General features: G+C 40.5%; 2 long non-coding RNA genes across 3 annotated transcripts; one reads left to right on the top strand and one right to left on the bottom strand.

Annotated features, from left to right (window-relative positions):
* Positions 1–2111: 2111 nt before the first annotated feature.
* LOC123730548 (uncharacterized) lies at positions 2112–3417 on the bottom strand. Its single transcript, XR_006762017.1, has 3 exons — positions 2678–3417; positions 2473–2588; positions 2112–2371 (listed from the first exon to the last, which is right to left on the bottom strand). It is a non-coding gene; the product is annotated as an uncharacterized lncRNA (long non-coding RNA).
* Positions 3418–5278: 1861 nt separating this feature from the next.
* LOC106586575 (uncharacterized) lies at positions 5279–7964 on the top strand. Of its 2 annotated transcripts, none has more exons than XR_001324222.2 (5): positions 5279–5442; positions 5914–6082; positions 6513–6532; positions 6638–6675; positions 7523–7964. It is a non-coding gene; the product is annotated as an uncharacterized lncRNA (long non-coding RNA). The 2 variants fall into 2 exon arrangements; XR_001324221.2 differs by having other exon boundaries at positions 5295–5442; positions 5909–6082.
* The last annotated feature ends 1596 nt before the right edge of the window (positions 7965–9560 follow it).

The following is a 9560-nucleotide window of genomic DNA, read 5'->3' as shown; positions in this document are numbered from 1 at the left end:
CTGCGGTAGCCATGCTGGTTAAGTGTGCCTTGAATTCTAAGTAAATCACAGACACTTTCACCAGCAAAGCACCCCCACACCATCACAACTCCTCCTCCATGATTCACAGTGGGAACCACTCATGCAGAGATCATCCATTCACCTACTTCGCATCTCACAAAGACACAGCGGTTGTAACCATTTGGACTCATCAGACCAAAGGACTGATTTCCACCAGTCTAATGTCCATTGCTCATGTTTCTTGGCCCAAGTAAGTCTCTTGTTCTTATTGGTGTCCTTTTGTAGTGGTATCTTTGCAGCAATTTGACTATGAAGGCCTGATTCATGCAGTCTCCTCTGAACAGTTGATGTTGAGATGTGTCTGTTACTTGTACTCTGTAAAGCATTTATTTGGGCTGACATTTCTTAGGCTGGTAACTCTGAAGGAAATTATCCTCTGCAGCAGAGATAACTCTGAGTCTTCCTTTCCTGTGGTGGTCCTCATGAGAGCCAGTTTCATCATAGAGCTTGATGTTTTTTTTGACTGCACTTGAAGAAACTTTAAAAGTTCTTGAAATTCTCAGAATTGACTGACCTTCATGTCTTAAAGTAATGATGGACTGTCATTTCTCTTTGCTTATTTGAGCTGTTCTTTCCATAATATGGACTTGGTATTTTACCAAATAGGGCTATCTTCTGTATACCACCCCTACCTTGTCACAACACAACTGATTGGCTCAAAAGCATTAAGAATGAAAGAAATTCCACACCTGTTAAGGCACACCTGTTAATTGAAATGCATTCCAGCTGACTACCTCATGAAGCTGGTTGAGAGAATTCCCAAGAGTGTGCAAAGCTTTCATCAAGGCGAAGGGTGGCTACTTTGAAGAATACCAAATCTAAATTATATTTTGATTTGATTAACACTTTTTTGGTTACTGCATGATTCCATGTGTGTTATTTCATGGTTTTGATGTCTTCACTATTATTGTAGAAAATAGTGAAAATTAAGGAAAAACCCTGGAATGAGTAGGTGTGTCCAAACCTTTGACTAGTAATGTATATAAAGTGTAATATTGGGATGCAAACTCAAAATGGAATATATTGCAACTCTACATCTGACATGGTACAGTTGTATTTTTGTAAGTCTATAACCATGTGTGTGAGATGTATACTTTTGTTTCAAAGTAGATTTGTTTAAGAATACCGAGAAACCCTGTGTGACCATGATTTTTCTATTGTGTTATTGACTGTACGCTTGTTTATTCCATGTCTAACTGTGTTGTTGTTTGTGTCGCTTTGCTTTATCTTGGCCAGGTCGCAGTTGTAAACTAGCCTACCTGGTTAAATAAAGGTGAAAAAATAAAAACATTTTAACTGTTATATTACATATATGACATGGAACAGGTGTCTTCTTTTTCTAAGCCCATAACCATGTGTGTGAGATGTATACTGTTGTTTAAAAGTAGATTAGTTTAAGACTACCAAGAAACACTCTGTGTGACCCTGATTTAGCCCACTGCATTAAAAGGTTAAATTAGCTACCGGTACCCATTCTTTACCCACCTGTGTCTAAAAATGGTGACAGGGTCACATTAAAAGCCAATTTATACAGGTCCGGAGGCTCCGTATGGAGGGTGTCACGCTATTGTGGAGCCTCCAGAGGTCTGCGGAGGCCAAATCAAGCTCTGTACAACAATGCCGTGTGCCCCCCAAATTTTGCAGCAATGTAGAGAGCTCCATATAACTCTGTATAGCTCTGCATTAACATGATTGGTTGGCGGTAGGTGGGGGTGGTACGTCCTGTATAAACACGAACACCCTTCCTTGACAACTTCCTTCACAACAACTCTGCTCTGCACCGCGAAGTGCAAGACTTACGAATGCCCTGACTTCTGCAGAGGCTACATCGCAGTAAATGCTGTACGGCCAATGCAGATGCCAGATTGACCATGCTGCTAGTTTTAATTTAGCAACTACACCACCCCAGTGGTAAGAAACATCCACCTGATGACTAATGCTTTCCATTTTGTCACTATCAGAGCTCTTCAGTGGCTACTGTTTTCCTCCAGACCCTTATAGTAAGTTACAAGAGCGGCATTTTTTGGTAAATAAATTGGTGAAGCGCTGTTCTGTTCTTGAGTAGTGTATTTATTTATTTAAGTAACTGAGATGTATTCAACAGCTACAGTTGAAATAAATGTCTCATTGAACTTTCTGCCTCAAGAGATATTATTTAAAATACAGTCAAATAGTTGTTACACAGCTGATACAATTGAAAGAAGATTATATCACATCATCATAGAGTCTCACACATACTGCCTCGTTGTTCTACGTCAGCTTCCTGTATGCTCAGCTCACTCAGTTCCACTTCTGATTCCTGAGATGGTTTCTGCAAGCAAAAAGAGGCAGTCACAAAGCCACAGACGTACTGCAGATGACACAATACACCGTAGGTGTGTGTCTGGATGTGTGTGTATTACTGTAATTCACCTTGCATCCTCCTCTCACTACATACGCCATGGTCAGGAGGATGGGAATTGTGCAGATGCCTGCAATCTTAAGGATATGAGAGATGTCCATCCCCAAATTACCAGACTGCTTCTTCCCTGCACATAGGATTGAAAGAATGTGATATGATATGTTATACGATATAACACAATATGATATTATACGTTTCTAAATACAATTAACCCACCACAAAATGCCAGGTTTGTCTCAATATGCTTCTCTGCCCTGGAGGGGTGTATGACAGCACAGATCAGAGCCACTGTCAGGCAGGACCAACCGTCTCTCCACAGAGTAGGAGCCGTCTTGGTTCTGTATGGTCTCTATAGTGCTGGCTGTGGTTGAAGTAGAGTTCCATGTGTTCCTCCAGGAGATGGAGGCAGGTGGTTTTCCCCTTCAGCTAAACACACAGCCACCTCCAACTGTCCTCCCACTCCAGACAGGAAGACACACTGGGAGGAGCTAAACACAGGGGCGAGGAAGGTGTTCACTGAATTTTACAATGGAACTGTGAAGGAATATGTCAGAAAAAGAACAGGCTTTTAGCACAAACAAAATAAAGCTAAAAAGGCACAGGCCTTCACAAACGAATACACTAAATCTAAAAAGGTCAGATGGAGATGTTGTCTTATCCATTGGCAAAACATGTAAATGTGCATCGTGGCTCCCTCCTTTGTAAACAATATCCCACTGGTACTTTCCCTCAACCCTGATGGAAAATTCGGGAAGAAACAGGAAGGGTTCTCCAGTGGAGGCATTGAGCAGGAGTTTGCTGTCATTACATGTGTTCTGGTATCGGTTCTCAAAATCCCTGTATATTTGACACTCTCTCCCACGCAGGTTTCAATTCCAGATGACGTAGATTCTCACTCCAAGTCTTATTGATGCACTTTAGGATGACATCACTGCCAAAATTAACAAATTCATTTCTGATATCTGAAAGGAAGACAATTTAAATTAATGTAAAAATCTAAATCATTCCCACTTTAAATGAATTGGCCTAAAACCAATCTAACTACATTGTAATGTCTACAATATGTACATTCCTATGCAACTACAATGTAAATGCATATGCTTTAGGCCAGACGTCTAAAGTGGTAAAAATACTTTAAAGTACTACTTAAGCCATTTTTGTTGGGTATCTGTACTTTACAGTAGTGTCTATAAAGGCAGCCCCCTGCACCGCTCTGATTCAGAGGGGTTGAGCTAAATGCGGAAGTGTAACGGCTGTCGTCGGAAGAAGACCAAGGTGCAGCGGAGTTAGTGTTCATCATAAAAGGTTTTAATGATCAACAAACACTATACAAAATAACCCAAAAACCGACTAGCAACAGTTCTGTTAGGAACACACTAAACAGAAAACAATTACCCACAAAACCCAAAGGAAAAACATGCTCCTTATGTGTGACTCCCAATCAGCAACAACGAACTTCAGCTGTGCCTGATTGGGAGCCACACACGGCCCAAAACAAAGAAATACAAAAACATAGAAAAAGGAACATAGAACGCCCACCCAATGTAACACCCTGGCCTAACCAAAATAAAGAACAAAAACCCCTCTCTATGGCCAGGGCGTTACAGGAAGACACATTTCAGTTGAAGGCATTCAGTTGTACAACTGACTAGGTATGCCCCTTTCCCTTTATTTATATTTGTGACATTTTCACTTTTACTTCACTACATTCCTAAAGAAAGTAAAAGTTTTTACTCCATACATTTTCCCTGACATCCAAAAGTACTTGTTACATTATGAATGCTTAGCAGGACAGGAAAATGGTGTAATTCACACACTTATCAAGAGAACATCCCTGGTCATCCCTACTGCCTGATCTGGCAGACTCACTAAGCACACATGCTTCATTTGGAAATTGTAAATGATGTCTGAGTGCTGGAGTGTGCCCCTGGCTATCCTTACATTTAAAAACATGAAAATGGTGCTGTCTGGTTTGGTTAATATAGGGAATTTAGAATGATTTACATGTTTACCTTTGATACTTAAGTATATTTAAAGCAAAATACTTTTATACTTTTAGTCAAGTAGGCTTTTACTGGATGACTTTAACTTTTACGTGAGGGTACTTTTTCACCACTGCTTTAGGCTAGGGCTCGTCATGTGAAGTGAGACCTCCAAATGAAATGAGATTACATAGAGTACATCCACATAACAACAGAATAAAACTCTGTAGCTATGATGACAACACACAGCATTATTACAGTCCACATCAAGCAGAATGGCTATATTTACATATCTCCTTCTTTCCTTTGAATGTCTCAGTCCCACCTGTACATGAGACCAAAGTCAGTGGAGCAATGATCGCAAACACAGCTGTGATGATGTTCATTGTTAACTCACTGTCTTCTATGTTGTCCGTTCACTTGAGATGAAGCCAGGCTGAGACAGAGAGAGAAAGTTGGCTTTTGTTTCATCTTCTATGCACACGTGCACGTTTTGCATATGGAAATGAAATAATTCCTTGAATTGCCAGAAGAGGGGGCTATATAACTGTGACAGTTAAAGTTACCATTTTCCACAGTGCACACAAGTTACAAAAATACTTTCTGTAACATGCATGACATTGTCTCAAAAGATAACATTGTTGGTTCAGTTCAATAGCTTCATGCTCCAGTAGTACTGGACTGGCAACTGAGTGAAATACATTTCGACTATTTACAGAGATTGCATTGTATAACTTGTATACACTGTATTACTTTGGTCTGTTTTATCATTTGCTGTTTTGCCTAAGTCAGGAAGTGTTTATGTTCTTGTGTGTGTGTGTGCGTGTGTGTGTGTGTGAACATGCGCACAGAAGCGTTGATATCCTTTGAACCACAACACATACAGTAACATGTGAATATATGACAGTTACTGTATAGTAGCTACATAACGTGAATCCTGTTAGCCACGGGACTATGACAATATTCTCCCTGTTGATTCTATTTCAACTCCATTTGCAGGTAAGTCATGCTCTCTACTCTCAAATCTATTTTGGGTTTTGCCAATTCATTTAAATATGTGCATGGACATCATGCAAAGCTTGACATAGATAGTCCTGCTTTCTCACATTGTGCTTCTAGTCACCATACCCACTGTGTGTGTGTGTGTGTGTGTGTGTGTGTGTGTGTGTGTGTGTGTGTGTGTGTGTGTGTGTGTGTGTGTGTGTGTGTGTGTGTGTGTGTGTGTGTGTGTGTGTGTCTCTGGGTGTGTGTCTGGGTGTGTATGTGTGTGTGTCTGTCTGGGTGTGTGTGTCTGGGTGTGTAAGTTAGTTCTATTAGTTGTGATAAAGAGCTGCTGGAAATATAGCACAGGAAATATGTATATTACACAAACAGACCTTTGTATCTATCTCTCTCTCTCTCGTCTCTCTCTCTCTCGCTCTCTCTCTCTCACTCTATGTTCTTCCTCACTCTATCATGCTGTCAGAGCAGGGGCTGAGTCAATGCAACTTGAACGTTAAGTGCAACAGAGCAGAGTTGTCGTGCCAACCGCTGCCTGTGCACCGTGACCTCAACATCTGGTATGTTCTGAGCGTGCTCCAACTCCGGCTCCTAGGATCAGCTAACTCACCATGGGAAACTACATGTGTGGAACACTGAGGTGAGTGCTCCCTGGGGAACACAGACACGTTTGGATTGTTTTTGCAGTGTGCTCTGCTTCTTTCACAACTGTCCCACTGTAGTTGATCTCCTTTGTAAAGAGTCTGTAATCAAAGTGTGCATGACATTAATGTTGATCTCAGAGAAGACCAGGCATTTGGCCCCAGAACACATATACAAGCATGTGTACAGAGATTGCTGTTGCAGCAATAGTGATGAGTAGACTAGGCCTGCCTTGCAACATCTTTAAGGAAGTTCTTTAAAAATGTACTTTGCAGTGGTCAAGTCTTTATTAGCAGTATGTTTTCATTTGAAGTGCAGATATTGTACCATCGCTCTCTCCTATTTCTGTTGGGTGAGAAATTCAAATTACAATTCTCTGTTGTAAGACTGAGTAGTGAATTCTAAAGTTTGTCCTCTGGTTTATTCAGGAAGAAGAAAAATGAAGATGGTAAAACATACTACATTTGTCAAAGCATGTCACATTTTCTTGTTATACTTCAAAGTATGTGTTAAAATGTAATAAAGACATTGCTACATGTCCACTTCTTTGCAGAAGATAACGGTGATAATCATAGCAGCCCAGACAACAAGGTATGAAAAGTACAACCAATATTTGGCATGTCCATACACTATGATTATATGACACTGAGTTGAGTCAAGCTGTGTGTGCGTCACAGGAGGTTGGTGGCACCTTAGTTGGGGAGAACGGGTTCGTGGTAATGGCTGAAGCGGAATCAGTGGAATGGTATCAAATACTTCAAACACATGGTTTCCATGTGTGTGATGCCATTCCATCTGCTCCCTTCAGGCCATTATTATGAGCCATTCTCCCCTCAGCAGTCTCCTGTGGACTGTGTGCATACATGTGTGTGTACATGCATGTGTGCGTGTGTATAATTCTGACTCTCTCTGGATCACAGTTAGACATTTTTTTGATGGCTCTTCAAATAGGTAGAGGAAGTTGTCATAGGATGATCCATGATAGCTGTGGAATATCAGGTCAAGTTCACAGTGTTTCACTTGTTTTGCATGTCTTGTGAGAGCTGAGTTCTGTGGTATGAAAGGCTGTATTCACATGGTCTAAGAACTGTACACAGAATTAGATCATATTCAAATCAAAACCTCTGCCTGAAATACACAGATAATGTGTGTGTGTTGTGTTCAAGCATTCAAATGTTTCCTTTTTACTGTCGGTCATTACTCAAGTACAGAAGCATCCTGTCAGACCAAAATTCTCCAATTCACCTGTGATACATTCTCACCAGATCAGTGGTCCTGGGAGAGGATTAATTGATAAAACAATATTATATTTGTTTTTGCTGATCAGATCACATGGATAGGGATAATTCCTGGACCTAATCATAAAGGAAAAAGGAAAGGAAGCTCATTCAAGACAATATAGACTTTGTTTCACTTAATGTTTTTCATATTGTGACAGGAAGAGGATGTGACATATGCCACCATCGACCATAACAACACCAAGACAACAGGATTCATTGTAGATTCCGGAGATAATGATTGTGACTACGCCATCGTTAACCTTCCAACTGGCCCAGCCCACCAGCCGTCAATCAAGGAAGACTGTGCAGATGACTATGTCCTTATGGGCTAACCTCATGGACAATGTGTGTGTGTGTGAGATGACAGAGGTAATGTGAGTAGGGGGATAACGGAGATGCAAGGTGGACAAGGGCTGGGGAAAGCTAGACAGCACCTTACGGAACCAAAGGAACAGATATGATGCCTCTGACAGTGCCTACAAACTGAACTTGATGCAGTGTGGGGTGCACCAATTAGTGGGGCTTACCAAAGTATTCACCCCCTTGGCATTTTTCCTATTTTGTTGACTTACAACCTGGAATTAAAATATATTTTGGGAGGTTTGTATCATTTGATTTACACAACATGCCTACCACTTTGAAGATGCAAAATATTTTTTATTGTGAAACAAACAAGAAATAAGACAAAAAAACTGAAAAAATGAGTGTGCATAACTATTCACCCCAAAAGTCAATACTTTGTAGAGCCACCGTTTGCAGCAATTACGGCTGCAAGTCTCTTGGGGTATGTCTCGGCAAATCTAGCCACTGGGATTTTTGCCCATTCTTCAAGGCAAAACTGTTCCAGTTCCTTCAAGTTGGATGGATTCCGCTGGTATACAGCAATCTTTAAGTCATACCACAGATTCTCAATTGGATTGAGGTCTGGGCTTTGACAAGGCCATTCCAATACATTTAAATGTTTCCCCTTAAACCACTTGAGTGTTGCTTTAGCAGTATGCTTAGGGTCATTGTCCTGCTGGAAGGTGAACCTCCGTAACCAGTCTTAAATCTTTGGAAGACTGAAACAGGTTTCCCTCAAGAATGTCCCTGTATTTAGCTCCATCCATCATTCCTTCAATTCTGACCAGTTTCCCAGTCCCTGCCGATGAAAAACATTCATACAGCATGATGCTGCCACCACCATGCTTCACTGTGGGGATGGCGTTCTCAGGGTGATGAGGGGTTGGGTTTGTGCAAGACATTGTGTTTTCCTTAATGGCCAAAAAGCTCAATTTTAGTCTCACCTGTCCTGAGTCCCTTCTTCCATATGTTTGGGGAGTCTCCCACATGCCTTTTAGTGACACTTAGATTGCACACAGGTGGACTTTATTTAACCTGTTGGGGCTACAGGTTAGCAATGAACCCCGAGCCGGGATTGCTAACAAGGCTGGAAATTCAAAACATCAAAAATGTAATAATTTCAATTTCTCAAACAATCAACTATTTTACACAATTTAAATGATAAACATCTCCTTAATCTAACCACATTGTTCGATTTTCAAAGAGGCTTTACGGCAAAAGCATAAAGTTAGATTATGTTAGGACAGTACATAGCCACAAAAGTACAAACATCCATTTTCAATTCAAGGTCAGGCGTCACCAAAAGCAGAAACCAGCTTGAATTATGCACTAACTTTTGTCAATCTCCATCAGATGACACTCCTAGGACATTATGTTATACAATACATGCATTTTTTGTTCCATCAAGTTCATATTTATATCCAAAAACAGCATTTTACAGTAGCGTGAAATTCAGATTTTTTCTTCTCTGAAATGCTTCCGGTGAACATAACAAAATTACTATTCGAAAACATTGGTAAATTATAATATTGTCATTCAAAGAATAATATATTATCATCTCGTAATTGCTACCGAATGGCCAGATCTCAAAATAACTTTACTGGGAAATCACATTTTGCAATAAACGGGGTGCTATGCTAAGAACAACAGGCTATGCTATACAGTTAGCATCATCTAAAATCGATAATAACATTGTAAATACCCCCTTACCTTTGATTATCTCCATCAGAAGGCAGGATCCCAGGTCCGGAAGGCATTCCAGGTCCGGAACAAATGTGGTTTCTTTTGACAAAGTTCATAATTTATGTCCAAATAACACCAAGTACTTAGCGTTCATTATGCTCCCACAAAACG

Source organism: Salmo salar, chromosome ssa25 (assembly GCF_905237065.1).
Source record: "Salmo salar chromosome ssa25, Ssal_v3.1, whole genome shotgun sequence".
Classification (NCBI taxonomy): domain Eukaryota; kingdom Metazoa; phylum Chordata; class Actinopteri; order Salmoniformes; family Salmonidae; genus Salmo; species Salmo salar.
The sequence above is the reverse complement of the archived record's forward strand: the minus strand, read 5'-3'. Positions and strand labels throughout refer to the sequence as shown.